The sequence below is a fragment of the Zalophus californianus genome, chromosome 7 (genome assembly GCF_009762305.2).
Source record: "Zalophus californianus isolate mZalCal1 chromosome 7, mZalCal1.pri.v2, whole genome shotgun sequence".
Taxonomy (NCBI): domain Eukaryota; kingdom Metazoa; phylum Chordata; class Mammalia; order Carnivora; family Otariidae; genus Zalophus; species Zalophus californianus.
In genome coordinates, this window is record NC_045601.1 from 26,616,860 (window position 1) to 26,637,916 (window position 21,057).

The window sequence follows — 21,057 nt, forward strand, 5'->3', positions numbered from 1 at the left end:
GACTCAGGATTCAGCATTGGGTAGAATTGTATAGTTTCTCCCTTGCCACCACAGGGAGAAGCTACCATCCTTTTAGTTGGTTTGCACCAGTTGGAATCTGTGAGCATTGTGGAGAAAGGACCCATGCTCAGGTATTTTTTTCGTAGGACCTAGAAAAAAAGACAAATGATGTCTAGGAGGGTGGCAGCCAGTTTCACCCTGCACCGGCTCTGTTAGGGATCACGGGCTGCGTTTGGAAGAATTGAGGCAGGGATGCCTGGGTGGCTCAGTCGGTTGGGCTTCTGCCTTCAGCTTGGGTCGTGATCCCGGAGTCCTGGGATCAAGTCCCGCGTTGGGCTCCTTGCTCGGCGGGGAGCCTGCTTCCCCCTCTGCCTGCTGCTCCCCCTGCTTGTGCTCTTGCTCTCTCTGATAAATAAATAAAGTCTTAAAAAAAAAAAAAGGAAGAATTGAGGAAGGCAGGCAGCTACATACTTGAAGGTGTTAGGACAGACATCCTTTAGATTGATGGTTCTTCTCGTCACTAATATTTTGTGACATCCTTTTCTTATCTTGAAATGGGAATTTCCTACACATTGCAACCCATCTATGCATAAAAGTCAGTATAATGCCCTAACTGTAATGTCCACGAAAGGATGACCATTTGTAGTTTTTCCTATTTGTTGCTCTGGCAGAACTATCCGAGAAGGTGTCATGAGACGATTAGATGCTTACACAATGCGAAAGCTGGTGACTGAAACACTGGGAACAGTGGTGTTGTCGCTGATGCAACTTTCAGAAACGGCAAAGAGTTACAGATAAAATTCCAAATGAAGCAAGCCTGAAGTGATTCTTTCAACATCAGTGGTAGCTGTATTTCTGGAAAACTTAGCAGGCTAATATTAAAGTCAAGCACAAAGATTGTATTTTTGTGTAAAGTAGGAATGACCTTCTAAGCTCAGATAATATGGAAAAAGTTGTTTTTTACTGACATAATCTGTGAAGGGTGCAGGGCTATATACCCTCGCACACACTGCAAGATGTCCAATATCCCTGCTGCGTGCCCACAAAATGCCAGTTGTGTGACAAGCTGGAATGTCACACACATTTCTCAGATGCCTGCTAGGGAGAGATACTCTTCCCATTGAGAACTACTGTTCATTTCCTGCTGCCTTTGATGATTTTCCTACTTCTCAGACGAAGTCACACTGTCATACCTTCTCCTAATTTCTCCCACTCTCTTATAGTGAGATGATATAGGATATAGTGGTGTGTGTGGGTGGGGGAGAAAGATTGTAGTTGGTAGTAGTGGAAAGTATTTTGATGATTTTTGCATTAATTTATGAGGAAGTGGGTCTCTACTCTTGGTAGTGCTTTCACCCCTGAAAAATCATTGGCCTGACTTCATTTTCTTCATTGTTAAGATGCAGAGAATATTTAAAAACTGTTGTGAAAGGATTGTTAATTGGGATTTTTTTCTTTTTTTGACAAACCTAACTATTCAATATTATTGACTGTAAAATTTTAAAACCTTGCAACCACCTCGTTTTGGTGATCAGAGCAGATTTGGTCACTGACAGCAGAGTGTGTCTCTGTAGCTTCTCAGAAGCGTTGCGCTATTTGACTAGTGCGTACCAGCAATCAAATTGATGGAGTGGACACAGTATTTGCCATAACATAATAGCAGTGATTTGTTATAATATTGACCCCAAATAATGTTAGTCGTGTTGCATTTCATGATTTCATGAAGGTTAACTCCTCTGCATGCCCCACCCCCACCCCTGATCCCCAGAGCCAAGGTTGTTCAGGGCGCCTGATCCCCAGATTCGGTACATTGGACTAGGTTGAACACCAATCCCAAGCTGGCCAGTCAGTTTCTCCTCTTGGGAACTGGTGTTATAACAAAGAGTGAGGGAGAGGGAAGGGAGGAGAGGGAGAGAGAGGGGAAGGGAGAGAGTGAGAGGGAGAGAGATTTGGTCCCTTTGTGTACTAGACTTGGGTGTTAGGACTGAAATAAGGTGTTGGCAGGATTGGTTCTTTCAGAAGACTGAGAGAAGGAACTATTCCAGGCCTCTCTTCTTGACTTGTAGACAACCGTCTTCACATTGTCTTTCTTCTATTTGTATCTATCTCTGCATACAAATTTCCCCTTTTTATAGGGTTACCAATCAGGATACCAGTTAAGACATTGGATTAGGGCCCATCCTAATGGTCTCATTTAAACTTAATTACCTCTGTTAAGACCATATCCTCAAATAAAGTCACATTCTGAGGGACTGGGGCTTAGGAGTCCAACATACCTTTTTTGGGAGGTTGGAGGTCACAATTCAACCCATCAGAGATGTTCTAAGACTGTATCTTACCGCATGGACTGGGGAAAACAGGAGGATGATTTGCAGAGAGAAAAAATAAGGCACAAGCAAGAAATGGGCAGAAGTAATTTCAGGGAGTCCTGACTTGTCATTTCCATTTTTTTCTGGAGCTCACTTGTTTTCCTAATGCTGGTTTCTGTGAACTATTGTGGCCTTCCAGTACACTCCCCTTGTTTAAGTTTGTTTAAGTTGATTACTGTTATTTTTAGCCAAGGGATGCTAATTAATAGAGAACCAAACTGAGACCGCCATTGTGGTATGCTACTTTAAGGAACTGGGGATTACCGTGTAGTTTTTGTGAGGCGGTCACTGGGTAGATGGACTGCAAAAAAGGAAGCAGGACGTACCATTAGAAGCCTGCTGTAATCAAATCATGACATAGTGGCAGCAGGGCTGATGGGTTTGATATTAACCAGCCAGAGGACTGTCTGTGTTTGAGGAAGGACTCTGAGTTTGATCTGGGAGTGCTGAGTTGGAGGGCTTGCCGGGTAGTCAGATGGAGATTGCCAGCAAAGAAGCTGGATGTGGTAACTGGAGTGTGGGTGCTGGAAACACAGTAGTCATTATAGCCTGTGATGGTGGTTGAAGCCATGTTGACCAGAAGATGTCATCAGCAGTGACTAGAAGAGAGAATCCCAGAAAGAGCCATTTATGAACATCATTTGAGGGGCAATCAGGAGAGGATCCGCAAAGAAGACTAAGATGGAGAAGCAACCATCTCATGTAGCAATTACATTTCAACAGACCCAACAAACATTGGCCCAGTGATGACCAAGATGTGAAGTGATGTTGCTGTGCACTGAAGCAAGAACTGGAAAAACTGGGGTGCCTGGGTGGCTCAGTCGTTAAGCATCTGCCTTCGGCTCAGGTCATGATCCTGGGATCGAGCCCCGCATCGGGCTCCCTGCTCCACGGGAAGCCTGCTTCTCCCTCTCCCACTCCCCCTGCTTGTGTTCCTTCTCTCCCTGTGTCTCTCTCTGTCAAATAAATAAAATCTTAAAAAAAAAAAAAGAACCGGAAAAACTGAGGCAACATAGATTGTTCCTTCAAGACTGCAAGAAGGGAAGAGAATGATTACTCACAAGGAAGGCAGGATGGAAGGAATGTTCCCACATGAAGGGGGAAATCCATATTCTTTCCAAGATATTATCGCTACTTAAAATAGCCACTATTCAGGATAAAGATGTGGTCCATATATACAATGGAATATTACTCAGCCATCAGAAGGGATGAAAACCCACCATTTGCATCGACATGGATGGAACTGGAGGGGATTATGCTAAGTGAAATAAGTCAGGCAGAGAAAGTCAATTATCATATGGTTTCACTCATATGTGGAACATAAAGAACAGCATGGAGGACATTAGGAGAAGAGAGGGAAGACTGAAGGGGGGGAAATCAGAGGGGGAGACAAACCATGAGAGACTATGGACTCTGAGAAAGAAACTGAGGGTTCTAGAGGTTTCTAGAGGGAAGGGGTGGGGATGGGTTAGCCCCGTGATGGGTATTAAGGAGGGCACGTATTGCGTGGAGAACTGGGTGTTATACGCAAACAATGCATCATGGAACACTACATCAAAAACTAATGAAGTACTGCATGGTGACATAATAAAAAAATAAAAATAAAATAGCCATTATTCATTGAGGCTTGCAGAGTGTCTGGCTAAGTGTACTGTGTATATTATCTAACAAAATGCTTCCACAGACCTGTGAGACTTGAGAGAGAAAAAGTTAAGCTGGTAAACTCTTCCTGCCCCACTGCAAATTCATGCACCTTGATGCAGTGTCGAGCCAATAAAGCAGCCCTGTGTGTCTGAATGCAAAATCACCTTGTCTGTCACATCCACCCCCCACCCCGAAAAATACAACAGAATGAATTCAAAGAAATAGCTAACTACAAGAAAACGCAGAAAAGGAATTTAGGCCGTCTTCTGGAATTTATAAGATGGGATTTGGCAAACATACTACATTATTGAATTGAATGAACAATAATAAGTTGAAAAAAAATTGTAAATGGCAGTAAGAGGCACAGAGGTCCCATTTAGTTTAGAATAAAATTGGCCCCAGGGTTAAATATATAAATGAAATAATAGGGGTGGAAATTAGAGATTCATTTGGGTGGGGATCAGGAAAAAAAAAATCAGGTAATGGAAAGTTAGGTGAGCACTTTGAATAAAGGTCAGTAATATAAGAAAGGTCCCCACTAAGAGAACAATTAACCGACCTAGACACACTTGTCAGAAAGCAAGAAAGGCATGAGTTTGAACCTGAACTGGGAGATGAGAAAGTCAAAGATGAATGCAGGAAAATTGAGTAGAAAGTGTATCACGAAAGAGGACCCCCTCCCCCGCGATGAATATCTATTAACAGAGAGGAAAGGGAAGAAATGAATGAAAAGTTGTTCTCCACTGGGGAAGTCAAATGAAAGTGTAACATTAGTGCATGTCACATCTTTTCTGCTATCTGTAAAAGGGCACTTGTAAAATAAAACCACGCAGTTTGCAAATTCAAAATTACATATCATGTATTGTAGTAATGCCTACTCACATTCCCCTGCCTTCCTGACCAGAAACCCTGCCTGACCAGTTTCCCAAGGACCCAATCACTTCTTAGTCATCCTGCATCCTTTTCAGGTCCTACTCCACTACATAGTGGTCCTCAATAAATACCTGTTAATCCTATGTGTTCTTTCATTTCCATTTGATGCAGGAAATTTAAGAGGTGAAAGTCTTCGTTAGAGGATTTTAGGTACTTGATCAACAATTCATTAGTTCAGTAAAATAAACACTATTTTCAGCTAAGAAGTAGGGAGTCTTAAGTTTACATTAGATTTTCACATTATTAGAAATGATGTCGATTATCCCTTTTTTTTAAATTAAAGATTTTATGTATTTAACAGAGAGAGACTCAGCGAGAGAGGGAACACCAGCAGGGGGAGCGGGAGAGGGAGAAGCAGGCTTCCCGCGGAGCAGGGAGCCCGATGCGGGGCTCGATCCCAGGACCCTGGGATCATGACCTGAGCCGAAGGCAGATGCTTAACGACTGAGCCACCCAGGCGCCCCATATCCCTTGGTTTTTGATGACAAATTTGTATTTCTCTTTATTACCTTATTTTTAACCTAAGATGTCCTGTTGGAAAACCTATTAGATACCTTTATATTTAAGTGTAACTTTGTCAAATTGATACAAAACTGTATGTTACATAAGAGAACAATGTTTTATTTTGTTGTTTCTTTTGAACTTTTTTTTTTTTTAAAGATTTTATTTATTTATTTGACAGAGAGAGACACAGTGAGAGAGGGAACACAAGCAGGGGGAGTGGGAGAGGGAGAAGCAAGCTTCCCGCGGAGCAGGGAGCCCGATGCGGGGCTCGATCCCAGGACCCTGGGATCATGACCTGAGCTGAAGGCAGACGCTTAACGACTGAGCCACCCAGGCGCCCCTCTTTTGAACTTTCACTTGAAAGCCGACATGCATACAGGTACCTGCATCATATTTAAGTGCTTTTTAACTTGCAGGTCCTCTATTGAACAGTTTCATAGTAGAGTTAGTTTGTTCTACTTCTTGCACTTTAATGGATCGTGAGATTCACTTCTAGGTCTTCCTAATGTGCATTTGCTAAAGGAAGCAAAAGGGCAATGTTAATATTCAAATAGCACAAAAAAGGAATGCCATTTATATGGGACCCACTAGAAGTAAGGCATATTGTGCTTTTTGTATACTACTCAATATTTGGAGGTTTTAACTTTTTGATTCCAGGGTAGGAATCTTGTGCACTTGAAACTTTCTTTGAGAGAGTTTTTTTGGTTGAGCTTAACTCATGGAAGGTAGGAATAGTTGCCTCTAGCGACCATTTTAAAGGGCTATTTCATTGTAGCTTTGAGAGTTCTCCCCCACCTCCCCTGTTGAATCTAGGTGAGAAATGGATGTGAACTTAAAAAGGTACATGAGCTCCTAATCCTTAGGAGAAGCTCTGCTAAATTAATTGCAGCAGACTCCTTGGGATGTCCTTTTGTGGTGCTGTTGATTCTTTCAAGAATCTTGGATATTTGGCCAAACGTAGCACCCCTTTATAATCTTAAGCCTATTAACAAATGGAATCCTGTTCAGTGTATGTCATGATAGTTGAGCAATCCACTTAGTCCATCGAAATCCTGTTTTGACACATCTACATAATCCCTTTAGTCTATTTTTAGATTTATTAAGTACTTTTCATGCAGTTGATGAAAAAACTTTCATTTAAGAAATTATTTCCACATGACCCTGGAGGTTTTCCATTGTAGTTTAACAATAGTTGACATGTTGCATTGTTTGATTGAAAGTGCAAAGTGACTCAACGCTGGCATGTCAGGGAACCCTATCCTTAGAGCTGGGAGACGCAGGGGTGGTAATGGAGCCTCTTCAGTTTACAGTCACAAACCCCGAGAGTTGCAGCGACTTATCCAGGCTGACTCCACTGGTCAGGCAGGGTCGGTTCTGACCCCTATGCCTTGTTATTTTGCTTACATCAGATTGACCCTTGAATACCTATGGACTTTCAGATCTTTGCCAAAGAAATGCCTTTCTGGTTGCTTGGCATGAGGGCTGCAAAGGAAGAGGTACTTTTGTCCTGGATATTCTTGTTTTAAGTTTTCAAAGGGAGATTTATGACCTTTTTTTCTTTTCTGCCCCCCTCCTTGGGGTAGGAAGAAGGCTGTGTTAAAGGGAAAGGAGACTCAGAAATGCTACCATGCTATTAATAAGAAGGGGAAAGATGGCCACCTTGGAGCTACATCCTTCTGTCAAGTACTCAAATCCTGTAGCATGTACATGCACAGAGGTGGCAGGGCAGCTGCAAGCCCTGGCATCCTCAGACCCTTCACTTTCTCTCACGGTTGTCTCCACCAGGACTCATGGTTTTGTTATCTAACCATTTCTCAGCTCTGTCTTTATGCTGGACTATTTTTACTCATTCAGTGTGTATCGATACCTTTTTTTGCTGATTAAAGATACTCAGAAAGGAAAGAGGGAGAAAATCTTTTTATATTCTTTCCAGGTTCTCCTATATTAAAGTTTTTTTTTTTTTTTAATTAATATGTCTTTGATTTTAACTCTCTCCCTCCTCTTGTGCAAGCCTTTTTCTGACATACCCTGCTTGGGGACTATTTGTATAAGACAGGCTAAGTAAATATACTTTAGGAAGAAAATCGTTTTTCAGAAATCACTTTCTATCTCTTGTAGGTGATTGACCTACTTAACGAGACCCCCGTAGAGGCCTACACCCTGTGCTGGGTAGCATACAGTAGTCTCGGCTTTAGCACGGTGGACATTCCTGGTTTTGACTGTCTCAGGTATCGTCCAGAGAGATTCAAGCCACATAATGAAATGTTGAGTCCCAAATTAGGGTCATGCGCTGGGTGGGCCATGTTGGGGAACAGGGGCTTAGGCCTGTGTGAACCCACAGAGCCCCAGCTGCAGCCATCTGCACCTGCAAGAGCTTAGTGGGAGGAACACTCCTTGTTCTAAGGGCTGTACTCCTCTCAAAGTAATACGTTTCTGTTTCCTTGTGAAAAAGGCCCAGAAAAGAAAAGGGCCACCTGCAATTGCTATTGATTTGTCTGTAAACTTGGGGACTATTAAAATGTTGCTTCCCTTATTAATGTCAATGTGCTCAGTTTATAGTACATGCACAATCAATTATTTGTCTATTGACTTCATCTTCCTAGGAAGCAGAACGGTGGTTTTCAGCTCTGACTTCTGCTTTTTGGGAATCATGTTGGATTCTGTAGATTTGGCATTGGGCCATACATCTGTAGAGTTAAAAGCTCCCTGGGTGATTCTGATATATGTCCATGGTTAAAAACCCCTGAAATAGACTAGAGCATGCAGATCAAAGAGTTCAGGGAAAATACCCAACTACTCGGATTCATTCCTCAGGAACAGGTACAGGGGTTGTTGCTTAGAGCCAGGGAGAGAGTTCGGAAGCCCAGGGGAATTGGCAGTCTGGTTGGCAATGAGAAGTTAAGCAAGCTATGAAGGATTTAGGTCGGTTAGGCTCCTCCTAATTCCAATTTGACTTAAAATAGAGACTCTCGACTTATCCTGAAATAGTTGTGAATGGGAGTCTACTGTTCTCTGCTACTAAAGAATAAAAATATGTGATGCTTTTAGAAAAGTCCTTTCTCCACTCTTGCTTAGAAGGTACTGAACCAGTGTAGTGTGGTTTTCATATATTATTCCCACCACCCCCCCCAGGAGATAATAAATGTGACCAAATAAACTCCCCCTGTTCTTGGAAATTTGCAGCATCATTAGCATATCAAAGGCTGGGAGAGTCCTGCTGTTAACAAAACACAAAAACTTTTTAAAACTTCATTGGAGTTAAACAAACTTATTTGCATAGGAAGAATCTTTGCTTCTATACCTTCAACAGGGCGCTTTTCCCTTAACACCAGTTTTGGAAAGACTGGCCAAGTCACTTTTTGATTCAGTAATTTTCTTACAGTTAATTTCTGACAGATGAACCTCTTTTTAAAATCCCTTTTGAAGTTGGACTGAATTAACAAATGGAAGGCTTGGCAAAGCAGTTTACTAATTCATAACTATATCCCTCTGCTTTCTTTGTGTTGCTAAGTACTATAATCTTTGACCTGAAAGGAAGAATACTGCTAACAAGTAAATATTTAAAAGGCCCCATGAAGTATAATGTGCATGAGTTTGTGCCTGGGGAGCCCGTCTGCTGGATGAAAGAAATGACTCACTTTTCATCTCCTAAATAGGCTGTTGTTTTATAGTAGGTTGAAAGGAAGTATTTTAAGTGCTAAGAGTTAGATCTCTTTTTATTTTTAGGTTTAGTTAGCCATTCGCTTCACTGATTTGAAGGTGGCATGGTAAGTCCTGATTCCTAAGTTTGTTAGTGCCCTGGACAAGCGAGTTAGCATTCCTGTGAGTGAATGACCTCTATGCGACCAAAGACTACTTGGAACCGTTCGAGGAAACGGAAACATGACTCATTGATGTGCTTGAAGAGTATCAAGGCTGGGGACTCGCTGACTCCCGAGCCAGCCCTGAAGTGTGGTAGAGCGGGCAGAGCCCAGACGGGGTGATACCCGGGCTCTAGTCCCCACCGGGCCACTGACCACCTCGGGGATAGCGGTCTCACGACCAAACATCCCTTCTGCGCATGATGGGAGGTGTGAATTCTGTGTTGTTAGCATAGCTTGCAGGTTCAAGATTAACGAGTCTTTGAATTCTACTGATTTTCTGGTTTGTGTGGAAGTGGGTGTGCGCGTTTTAATGACCTTCAGATGGGATTCATCAGGGCTTCATGAAATGAATCTTTATTTTTTAGAATTGAAGTGAACTGCCATGACCAAATTTGATCAGGGGAGTCCATAACAGAAAGTGAGGAAGCAGCTAACTTTGATTTATAAGGTTGTGGGCTACTGCTTTTCTGTGGCTGTGGCATTTGGTATATAGAATGAGGCATACATTATCCTGTTGAAGAAAATGTTCATTACTGTTTACAGGCAAATGTTCTACTCTTATCAGAATTTCTTTTCAAACGCTATAAAATAGTTCCTAGCTACCTTGTTTGATATGCCTTACTATGCTTTTTTTTTTTTTTTTTAATATTTAGATCACCCTACTGAAATATATGCCAGGTATTTCTCCCTAAGGAATTCTTAAGAATAGCAACCTGCATATCTGACACTTTGCAATTTTTAACTCTTGCTACAGAGTTTCTGCAGTCATTATTGTATAAAAATAATCTTGTGTTCTGTTATTTTCACTCAGTGGTTTTCTTTCATGCAACCTAGGTTGACAAGTACCGTGAAATGTTGGTGCTGTGCTTATTAGAAATTACCTATGTATTCTTTAAAAGTGATAATCTGGTTTATCTGGTATTATGTTTAGGGAGCAAGTAAATGCCAATTTCTTGAGGGTCATGATTAATTCTCTTTGATTTTATTTATGGCAATGAGAACACAATAATTTTCAGAGAATAATTGTGCAAGAAAAACGCCAAAATATTTCATATGGTAACTTCCAAAGTTAAATATTTGAAAATTTCTGTTATTTTGTCTTTTTTCTCTGCAGCTTAAGCCACAAGGTACTATTTACTACCAGTGTTTCCTTCTTGGAAAACTTATATCAGTAGTCCTTTACCTATTCTTTTTTTCTGACTGTATCCTGCAAATTCTCAAGTTCAAATAATGTCTGACAATGATGTTTTCTGTCTACTACAGTGCTGGGTGTCTGACTCCTACCCCCACTAGGTGGCAATATTGCTACTCTTGTTTTTTGTTGTTGTTTGTTTTTTCCCTAGGTGGCGGTATTGCTCTTGTTTTTTGGTCTTTTTCAATGGGGTTCAGAGAGGCTTGCTCAAGACCACCTTGTCAATAAATAGGTGTTGAAATCAAGTTTGGAATCCAGCTTTGCCTGATTCACATATTTGTGCTTTTTGGCTCTCTGTCATACCAACCTGTTTTTGGGAGGGAAGAGGAGGAGGAAAGGAATAAAGCCTTATTTCTTACATTATCTATGAAGTAAATTTTTACCGAACACCCACAGACTTAAAATTGTTCTTCTCAAGGACTTGTTCCTCGTTGGTGGACAGGAGAAAGGATCTCGGTACCTAAGGCACACTAAGGAATCCCATGTGGCCAGCTTTGTGGCGCCATGTGAGTTTTCAGGATGGAGTGAATGAATAAACAGTAGTCACTTGGAAGGTCAGAAGTGATGCTACAGAGGAAGGGGCACTGAGAGGAGTCTAGAAGGGCAAGTTGGACTCTATTGTGCGTCCTAATGCAAAGGTCTGGGAGCTTGGATTTGATTAGCAATGGTGGCTGGTGAGCAGGGTTTGAGGGGATCATCGGGGCTGTGGTTTGAGGCGGACGTGGCAGGGTGTGTTGGCCAGAATGAAGCAGAAAGGTGACTCAGGCTGGGGCTGAGTGCTGCTGGAGTTTTCCTAAGGGGAAGACAGGAGAAAGGCAGAGGGACATCTTGACTGTTCTCAGCCTTGTTCAGACTCAGTTTTGTTCAGAGGGAGGTTATCTTTGCCTTGGGTACGAAGGTGGAAGTCAGGCTTAAAAGGAAACCTCATGGTTTGGAACAGCTGGGGCCATGTGAATGTAAGAGTGGAACTGTTGTAGCGAAACAAGGGCCCAGTGGAGGTGGGCAGTCAGACCTGTGGTGAGGCAGTTCTCTCCATTCATGAGGTGGGTCAAGACAGACAGGGTTAGAAGAGGTGCCAGGTTGCACGGGTGAGGAAGAGGGAACGTGTGTGTGGGGAGGGGGGGTGGGGGGGTAGTCGAGCCCTGATTCCAGCTCCAGACAGAATTTGTAATGAGGAGCAGAGAGGAGGGGGAAGGGGTGTTGAAAATACAAAGTAGAGAGCAAATTCATGCTGCAGACAGCGATCAGAAGGCAGAGATGAACCAGGAGTGGGAAGATGGGATACACGAGGTTTTGAGGTGCCCCGGAGGGACAGGGAAGGGGTGGGCGGGGCAGCCCCCAGCTGAGCAGAGGGCTTGTCTGGCAGCCATGTGGCCCCCCCCCCGCGTAACCTGTGCTGAGCAGTGAGAGGCTTGTTAGTCCTGCCCGCCATTGGTTGCTTCCCTGACCAACTTGGGAAGTGATTCCTCCCCTGTGGGCAGGTTATGATGATAACCACACATTAGGTTCTGGAATACCTGCCCTTCAGGTAGATAGTACACAGGTGTGTGTGTGTGGGGGGGAGGGTGGGCAGCAAACTTGTCTGACAGGCCCCCCAGGTGATCCCCTGGCCCTTTCTCCAGAGATTCTTTGTATCTGGAGTGGGGCCCCGGGGCCTGTATTTTAATAAGCACCTCGAGGTCATGCCGATCATCACTGATCTGGGCGTCTGGGTATGCTACAGCCTGGACCCTGGCCTCTAATAATTTTTTAGCTCCTCACCAGTGCTGCCCTCATAAATGCAAAAGACGCTTCTGAATTTTAGCCTGTAGGTTATTGAGGTGAATGGATACTTGACTTTTTATCTTCTAAGATACCTTGAGGTTCCTTTGCTGGTTCCTAACCTAGTCCTCGCCTGTGTTTGAAAACAAATCCTACTGAAGCCTCTGCAGCCTGGGGCTTTATGGAAGATGGGTTGTTCTGTTCTGCCACCTGCTGGTCAACCGCCTGCAAACCATGTGATGTTTCGAGAATGGCTCCCGGATTTAAGAGAATGTTGCAAACATGATTCTCAATGGACCGTGGATGAGGCAAAAAGTCTTACTTCTAATAGAGCCATCTGCTCTAATTTAAACCTTTTACACTAAATGTTGCAAATCTGGCACAATTAATTTCCTCTTCTCTAGAGCTTTTTCCAGCCCAGGTGTTAAAATGTTAATAGCAACACGTTTTGTGATAAGTTTGCTGTGTTAATCTCAGAAAGAATGTTTTTTTACATACTGCTTGTCTCTTCTATGGACAAATGATTCTGGTGATTCAAGGCAGTGGTGAAGACATATGGGATTCATGTTTCAGGGCATTGGAGAAGCTTGATCTCAGAAAATTGCTTCATCTCTTAGGATCAGTTGATTTTCAGTGTATAGTTGCAGTGTACCATCATCATCATCATTTTAAACTGTGCCTGGCTCTGGGTCCCAACTTGGGCAATGGCCTACACCTAGAAATTTCTGAACATTTTTGGCGAACCTATTGGCCTTAGGGCCATGAAGTGTGAACCACTTATATGTCATTCCTATAGGCATGGAGCTAGCTTCACAGCATGGCAGACAACCTCTCAGATTCTTTGTTTCCTTATCTGTAAAATGAAAGTGAGAGGTTCATCTCTAAGCTCTCCTTTGGTCCCAAGCTTCTGTACTTTAAACAATCAGCATGAAGTGTAGGACTTAGTTTTCCTAGTGACTGCGGAAGGCAGCAGTGTCTGCTCATTGTCCTTTGGTTGGGTGCCAAGCTTTCATATTCTGGGCACCATTAACACCAACGTGTCGTCCGGATATTTCTAAGGAGGCTAATTTCATGCTTTGCATTCAGTGACCTTTTAAACACTTTTTAAAATTAGAATTGGAAAAATGGCAGGCTTCCTCATTTTCTTTTAAATATTATTGATTGAAACAGAACTAGCATTTAATTTAGTTCTATCAATAAACAAGATATAAACTTTCTTAAAGATTAGTTGGCTCTTAATTAGAGGTGGGGGCCATACCTTACATAAACCATGACGCTTTTTAAAAATATATGTGCCAAACAGGGGCACTTGGGTGGCTCAATCAGTTAAGCATCTGCCTTCGGCTCAGGTCATGACCCCAGGGTCCCGGGATCGAACCCAGGTGTCGGGCTTCCTGCTCAGCGGGGACTCTGCTTCTCCCTCTCCCTCTGCCTCTCTCCCCGGCTTGTGCTCGCTCTCTCTCTCAAATAAATAAATAAAATCTTGAAAAAAAAAAACATATGTGCCAAACAGAACATCCAAAACCCAATCTACACATGACCTATTGAATAAGAATCTCTTATAAAAGATGCTTCTGATGTGAAGCCATGGTTGAGAATGAATGCACTAATACAGTGTCAGCTGTGGCTGACATATCTTGTGTCTCTTTGAGCAGTGCTGGGCCATCAATGTCTGGGGACTTGCAGTGCACCGTGCTGGGCCCTGGACCCAGGACATCTATAAATACCTTATGGATTATCCTCTCTGTCTGCATCCCTCTCTCCCACCTTTATTAGGCTGGTGGCAAGACATTTTATTAGACTATCAATTTTTTTTTACGATTTTATTTATTTATTTGACAGAGAGAAAGAGAGAGCAAGCAGATGGAGTGGCAGGCAGAGGGAGAGGGAGAAGCAGATTCCTCACTGAGCAGAGAGCCTGACGTGAGTCTCCATCCCAGGACTCTGGGATCATGACCCAAGCCGAGTGCAGATGCTTAACCGACTGAGCCACCTAGGTGCTCTAGACTCTCAATTTCTTTAGTTATACTTTAGTATGAGGCCATCCCCTAGTTAGGTAAATTAGATTTTGATCTTATCTCAAACTTCATTATAATTTCATTTTATAGAGGACATACTTATTCTTAAATGAATTAGGTGATTCTTTTTTTTTAAAGATTTTATTTATTTGAGAGAGAGAGAGCACAGCAGGGGGAATGGCAGAGGGAGAGGGAGAAGCAGGCTCCCCACTAAGCAGGGAGCCCGATGTGGGGCTCAATCCCAGGACCCTGGAATCATGACCTGAGCCAAAGGCAGATGTTTACTGACTGAGCCACCCAGGTGCCTGGGTTAGGTAATTCTTAAGTGATGTCCCTTCCCTAAGTGACATCATTTGACCTGATCTCAAATACAGGCTATAGCCTGCTATAATTTCCTATGTGCTGAATAAGTAGTATTGAACTATGTGATAGATTAAAAGTTATTTGAGACCATGGGTTTTTTTTTTCTTATTTTGAAATGTAACTTACTTTTAGCTAAGCATTTTCTTATCGACTATAACCAGTAATGTGTATTTTATGGAACTATACAGTAACTGGTATTTTTCTTCCGTGTTCATTTTTTTTCCCTAGAAAAATTATCAGCAAAATAAACTTTAGAAAATGCCTGGAACACAGTTTGAAAGAGAGAGAGCGGTGGTTTGACAAAATTTAGCATTTTCTATTTCTTTGTTTTTTGGTCATTAAAATAACTGTCATTACCAATGAGGTAAGTAACTATACATACCTGTGCTATTTTTGTAATTCCTTTCAGGTTGTCAGATTTCACACTTTTCTTTGAGCCATTCATTGTCTCCTATCATTTTGGGGAGAAAAATGTGCCTAATGACTGTGAACAGGGCACAAGTGCAGCGACTTGAGAATTTTGTCGTCATAGGTGAGATGGGGGTGCTCAGTCCTTTTCTTCAAGACTGTGGTGTGAGTGAACATTTTCCCCTCAGGGGAGTCGGGCCCTCCATTCCAGCCCCCCATACCCTCACTACAGGTGCCAGGTGCAGTTCGAATCATCGCCTTACCTGTCACCTTGCTTGTCCCCCAGCCCCATCTGTAAGGTCAGTGGCTACCTCTTTGTTGTTGCTGCAAATAACCTACGAACACTACGAGTGCTAATGATGTCAGCATTTTCTCACTTCGTTTTCCTAACAGCCCGAAGAGAGTCCGAGGTGTCTCCAGCGTGTGGGGTTTTGGCATGTAGGAAAGAGAACCGGAGGCATTCGCCACCTGGGTGCCTTTTGAGGCCACACTGTCTGGGTTCTGCCGTGTCTGCGGGGGACGATGGAGGGGCTGGGCTGGGGGTCAGGTCTGGGCGGTTGAGAGGGGGACTCTCTAATGCCTTCATTTGTGCTTGCTGATCTCTGTCAACCCACTCCAGGCTGCCGGCAGTGGAAAGGCTCTAGTGTTTATTTAGTAGAAGTACTTCATCCTTCTTTGAAGTTCTCTTTGATGGCGGATCTCCGAGTAGTGTATTAGAGAAACAAAGGTTCTCTTGACTTAACCATCCATATTTCACCCAGGGGAACAAGTGTTTCAACCAAAAATTTCTGAATGTCTTAAGTGTTCTTTAGGTCTTTTGTTTTCTGAATTTCTCCTTATCAAGATGAGTTTATTATCTGAAGAGACAAGTGTGATTGTACAGGGACAGCTGAAGTAGTCATTATCAAATTGGATTCCCCTGCTCTAAATAGCCTTTTTACTTGGAGCCTTTGATGACTGTCAGGAGAGTTGGCAGTGTCTATGACTGTAAAAATTGTTGCGCTAAAGAGAAAAACATAAAAAGATAAAGCCGTCTTTATATTTTGCTTGTTATGTTTTCACGAGTTCCAGAAAGGTTAAATTTGTTAGGCTTTTTAAGAAAACATTCTTAGGCAATGAGTGAAATTTTAATAGACACAGTATATGCGAGAAACACAAAGGCCATGCCCTTAAGCAAATTTGCACATGAAGTAGAGAAACTTAGAGATCAGTTTTTAGATATATCCTGCTGTGAAATGTTCCTTTAATTACCTGAACGAGGTTGTAGGAAAAGGATCAGGTAAATTGGTTTATAAGAGGAACCACCATGGTTCCTTTAGTTGCAGAGTGAGTGAAAAAGTTCTTAATACTAACTATTTTATAAAAATGATTTTAAAAATGATTTGGGCAGTATAATACCATTTATGAAACTTAGAGAAAACAGTATTATGTCTTATTGACGAATACACTGGTATTCAGAAAAAGTATGAAAAATATGTTTGGGAATGATACAAACCAAATTTAGAATAATGGCTCTACGGGGAGACTTGGGACGGGAGGGAAATTTATCTCTAACATTTTGTTTTTTAAAAAACTGAAGCAAAAATTGTGAAATGCTAACTATTACATCTGTGCTGATTTCTCTCCTTTTCCCTATGTTTATAATAACTCTGAGTGAAAATTAGACATTAGATGATTAAAAATTGTACAAGGTAGGGGAGCCTGGCTGGCTCAGTCGGTAGAGCTTATGACTCTTGATCTTGGGGTTGTGAGTTCGAGCCCCATGTTGGGTGTAGAGATTACTTAAAAAAAAATAAAAATAAAAATAAATTTACAGTATATGTTTAGCGTACATATTATGGAAAAATAGAAAATCCCCCCAAAAGTAAAACAATCTGTTATACTGTATTCTGCTTATCATATACACTGATAATATTTTCAGTGTATCATCCTGGTTTATGTTGTATGCATTTGGTATTATATCTCTGATGTTTGTACATTTTCAGTGAAATTATGGGTAGAGATTTGAACTCTGAATATTTACTTGGTATTTTAATATAATTTAGGTGTTGAATTTAGATGTTGAAACTAGTGATTTTCCAAATTTTAATATGCAGAAGACTCATCTTCGAAGCTTGTTTAAATGTGGACTCTCAGGTTCTCTCCAGGGGTGTGTACTAAATAGACTCCAGGAATGTGCATTTTTAACAAGCCCTCCTGGTCTCCTCTCTCCCCCACCCCAATCCATCGTGATTCTGATTACAAGTGTCCTAAGGAACACAGTTTGGGAAACATTTGTGTGAACTGTCTGTGCTTGGGTAGTCCACACAACTCTGAGCACCATTTATACTTCTTTTTCTAATCAAAGGTCAGCAAACTATATTCTGTGAACCAAATACAGGCCGCCACTATTTTTGTAAATGAAGTTTTATTGAAACCCAGCCACCCTGATTTGTTTACTTATTGTCTGGCTACTTTTTTGCCACAGTGACAGATGGCGTAGTTTCAACAGAGACTATAGAGCTGGCAAAGCCCAAAATGTTTACTGTCCGGCTCTTTCGAAAAGTTTTGTTGACCCTTGCCTGTAATCTAGCGTTTCTTGTGGGAGAATATCAAAGAAAATCCAGTAAAGAAACTGGAGTACATTTAACAGGAGAAAGTTGAAAATGGTGATGAAGGGCATGTCATTGACCAGTTTAATTTAACAAGCATTGATTTAATCCTTACCATATTTCAGATACTGTGCACATGATGACAAAAGGCTTGGTTTTCCCAGTTTATAGTCTTTAATGACTCAGATGTGATGGGGTAAATGTAGTATCTCTCTTTATGGGGTGCTTTGGAAACACATTAGATTAGTCAGGGCACCTAACAATCTAATCCTTGCAGTTAGGAATGGTGTCCTAGGAGTCTTTAACCCTTGGTAACTTGCCCAGCAGGTGCCCATGGTAAATGAGATTCAGAAACATCCATCTCCTCCCTCCTCACTTGCTCGGATGAGTGGAGTGTATTGCTGTGCCCCAAGCCCCAGTCACGTTTGGCTTGCTTTGTCCAATGCAGTGTTAGCAGCTTTGATGCAGAAGAGGCTTGGGTAGTTGAGTTTTGCTCTTTGGTGCCATTGCCGTGAGAAAGATCAAGTAGGACCAGCCTACTGGTCCTAGGATGGGGAGGAGAGGCACCTAGAGGCTACCCCTAAGGTGACTGATCATACTGGTATGCTTGGGACTGCCCCAATTTTAAAACAAGTTCCATATCCTGGGAAATTCCTCAGTCTTGAACGTCCTGGGACAGCCGCCTTGGAGCAGAGCCACCCCCAGCTGAGTCCAGCCTAGACTAGCTGACCTCCAGACAACCCACAGACCGATGAGAAATCATAAATGATTGTTGTTTTAAGCCCCTGAGTTTTGGAGTGGTTTGTTTTGCAGCAATAGTTTAGTGATACAGTGCCCAATAAATGTTTGCTTATTTGAGCTGAGATAGCTCCTGGTCGAAGTTGTGAAGAGTGCATGAAAGTTAAGCAAGTGGAGAGCATGAAAAGTTCTCAATCATGCATCAGGTGTCAGGGGCTTGGAGTATGGTGTGAGTTGGCATGTGGAGGACAGCTTTGAGGGGGCCCCAGCTGAAAGCAGGGCAGCCCACTCCCCAGGGCATTACAGTAGGCCTGGTGAGAGACCTGAAGTCTATGGCCGTCAGTATGCGAGAAGGGAAGGCTAAGGTTTGGTTGTTGGGCAGACATTTCTTCATTTTTTTTTTTAAAGATTTATTTATTTATTTAAGAGAGTGCATGAGCTGGGGGAGGGGCAGAGGGAGAGGGAGAGGGAGAGAGAGAGAGAGAGAAAGAGGAAGGAGATTCCCCACTGAGTGGATCCCAACTCCATCCCAGGACCCTGAGATCATGACCTGAGCTAAAACCAAGAGTCAGAAGCTTAACCTGCTGAGCCACACAGGTTCCCCATCAGGCAGATGTTTCTTCAAGTCTCAACTCTGCTGCCTAATAACTTGCCCAGCAAGTGCCCATGGTAAATGAAATTCAGAAACATCCATCTCCTCCCCCTGACTTGCTTTGGGTGCCTTAGGCAAGTTGCTTATCACCTTCATCCTCAGTATCTGCAAATAAATAATACGTATTTCCCAGGGTTTTTGTTAGGGCGGGAAAAAATCTAACAGGATAGGGTATGTTGTTTTCATTCTGACTCCACACTTACCTATTCAAGATGGTGGCAAACAACTTGGCTGCCTGAAAATTGAAAAAGTTGAATGTGGGCATTATGACCGTCTGCTCAGTGCTTTCAGAAATTTCCAGAGTTTTCTTTCCCCCACCGTTTGTTTTTTTTTTTTTAAGGTTTAAATTTATCATTCATTTTCACTCAGTTATACCCCAGGGGAAAAGGGATTATTTGGATTTGAGAAGAAGGAGTACTTTGAAGATTACTGATTGTATTCATCTACATATTCTCAATAATTTTAAAAATTGCTCTTCAAATTAATGCCACTTTGGCCAAAAAAAAAAAAAAAAGTAGCACTTTTCATCACATCACAATCTACTTAACACAAAACTAAAAATATTTCCCTGCATGGGAGCAAGGGGTATATAGGAACTCTTCCTTTCAGTTTTGCTGTGGGCCTAAAACTGCTCTTTAAAAAAAAAAAGTCTAGGGGTGCCTGAGTCAGGTGCTGATTCCCTGAGCTAAGGAACGACTGTTTTGTCCTCAGTAGAGATACTAGGGGCACCTGGGTGGCTCAGTCATTACGCGTCTGCCTTTGGCTCAGGTCATGATCTCAGGGTCCTGGGATCGAGACCCATGTCGGGCTCCCTACCTTAGCCGGGAGCCTGCTTCTCCCTCTGCCTCTGCCCTCCCCCATTCCCCCTCCCCCTGCTCATGCTCTCTCTGTGTCTGTCTCTCTCTCTGTCTGTCAAATAAATAAATAAATAAATCTTTAAAAAATAAATTAAAAAGTCTACTACTTGGGGCGCCTGGGTGGCTCAGTCATTAAGCATCTGCCTTCGGCTCGGGTCATGATCCCAGGGTCCTGGGATCGAGCCCCACATCAGGCTCCCTGCTCAGCGGGAAGCCTGCTTCTCCCTCTCCCACTTCCCCTGCTTGTGTTCCCTCTCTAGCTGTCTCTCTCTCTCTCTCTCTCTCTCTCTCTCTGTCAAATAAATAAATAAATAAATCTTTAAAAAAAAGTCTACTGGGGTAAAAAAGAAAAAAAAGAGGAAGAACTGAAAGCAATTTCCAAATTTAAAAAAGTATATTTCCCCCCCAAACAGTCAAATCAGGCATTATTGGTTTACAACTGAATTTTTAAAAAGTAGAACCTTGTAACTTCCAGCCTTTTATTTTTCCTTATTATGAAAGCAAAGCATGCTTATCTGACAAAGACTAAAAGATTCAGAAAGGATGGGCGTAAGGTCACACTGTTGCCAAGCTGGTGCAAACTCCTTAGAAGCATGGCATATATACTTCCAGATCCTTATTAGTGCTTTTCCTGTCAGGTATTTTTAGAAGTTGGCAGTTCACAGTTGAGGCTGCTTCCACTCATTCTTATAAAATGGACAGAAATGCTTAGAGATGTCACAGATGGCAAAACTCTCCTTTGGTGTCCCCCTGAACCTGTTTCCTATGGCTCTTGTAGAAAAGACCACAAACTTGGTGGCTTAAAACAATGCAAATGTATTCGCTCACAGTTCTGGAGGCCACAAGTCTGAAATTGAGGTGTTGGCAGAACTGTGTTCCCTTCAGAGGCTCTAAGGGAAGATTCTCTCCTTTTCTTCTTGCAGCTTCTGGTGGCCCGGCATCCCTCCTCGGCTTGTGGCTGCGTAACTCCAGTCTCTGCTCCCATTCTCCCATTGCCTTTTCTCTCCGTGGTCTCCCTCTGCCTCTCTCATGTAAAAGATTTTATAAGATGCATTTGGGGCCCACCTGGATAATCCAGGATAAACTCCCATGTTAAGATCCTTAACTTAGTCACAACTGCACACCCGTCTTCCATATAAAGTAACATCTATAGATGCCTTCTCC